At 50.7% G+C, this 1,402-nt stretch overlaps 1 protein-coding gene across 1 annotated transcript in view; it reads right to left on the bottom strand.

The window, feature by feature from the left end:
* Nucleotides 1-1,402, bottom strand: part of BRSK1 (BR serine/threonine kinase 1) — a 35,002-nt gene that overhangs the window by 22,049 nt on the left and 11,551 nt on the right. The window lies entirely within an intron of this gene.

Here is a 1,402-nt window from a genome sequence, read left to right as displayed (position 1 = left end):
GTGGCATGATCTCGGCTCACTGCAACCTCCGCATCCTGGGTTCAAGTGATTATCCTGTCTCAGCCTCCCGAGTAGCTGGGATTGCAGGCGTGTGCCACCATACCCAGCTAAGTTTTGTATTTTTATTTTTTTTGAGACAAAGTCTCGTTCTGTTGCCTAGGCTGGAGTGCAATGGCGCAATCTCGGCTCATCACAACCTCCGCCTCCCGGGTTCAAGAAGTGCTGGGATTACAGGCATGAGCCACCGTGCCAGGCCTAATTTTTGTATTTTTAGTAGAGACAGAGTTTCACCATGTTGGCCAGACTGATCTTGAACTCCTGACCTCAGGTGATCCGCCTGCCTTGGCCTCCAGAGTGCTGGGATCACAGGTATGAGCCACTGCACATGGCCTATTTTATTTTTTATTTTTAGAGACGGGCGTCGCTTCTCGGCCGTTTGGTTAAGATCAAGTGTAGTTTGAGAAATGGGGTCCCTTTCTGCTGCCCGGCCTGGAGTGCAGTAGCACGATCATAGCTCACTGCAGCCTTGACCTCCCCAGCTCAAGTGATCCTCTGGCCTCAGCCTCTTGAGTAGCTGGAACCACAGGCATGCATCACCGTGTCCGGCTTTGGAAACTCTTTTTTTTTTTTTTTTTTTTGGAGACAGAGTCTCACTTTGTCCACCAGGCTGGGGTGCAGTGGCACGATCTCGGCTCACTGCAACCTCCGTCTCCCGAGTTCAAGTAATTCTCCTGCCTCAGCCCCCTGAGTAGCTGGGATTACAGGTGTCTGCCACCACGCCTGGCTAATTTTTGTATTTTTAGTAGAGATGGGGTTTCACCATGTTGACCAGGCTGGTCTTGAACTCTTGACCTCAGGTGATCCACCTGCCTTGGCCTCCCAAAGTGCTGGGATTACAGGCGTGAGCCACCGCGCCCGGCCTGGAAACTTTTTATAACAGACAATCACAAACGTGCCTAAAACTGGAGAGAAAGTAAGAGGAAGCCTCACTTACCCATCTCCCAGCTTCATCCATGATCAGCTTAGGGCCAATCTCATCTCATCTCCGTCCCTTACGTACTCCTCCCCAACCCAGGTTAGTTTGTAGGAGATCCCAGACGTTGTATTAGTTCATCCATAAGTATTTGAATATGTACAACGTGAGATATTTTGAGGTAAAGCTGATATGGAGCTGGTTCTTAAAATCCTTGGTCCCTGTCTTGGGACCTTCCCACCCCGAACCAAACCCCTCAAGGTTTAAGGGTGGATGTCTGGGGAGAGAGGGAGTGTCGGATTCTGCAGTTTCCATTTGGCCTGTCCATTAACTGGGTCATACTTTTTTTTTTTTAGACAGAGTCTCGCGCTGCCACCCAGGCTGGAGGTGCAGTGGCTCGATCTCAGCTCACTGCAAGCTCCGCCTCCC

Source organism: Mandrillus leucophaeus, unplaced genomic scaffold (assembly GCF_000951045.1).
Source record: "Mandrillus leucophaeus isolate KB7577 unplaced genomic scaffold, Mleu.le_1.0 Scaffold53, whole genome shotgun sequence".
NCBI classification, from domain to species: domain Eukaryota; kingdom Metazoa; phylum Chordata; class Mammalia; order Primates; family Cercopithecidae; genus Mandrillus; species Mandrillus leucophaeus.
This window is presented reverse-complemented; position numbering and strand designations above follow the sequence as displayed.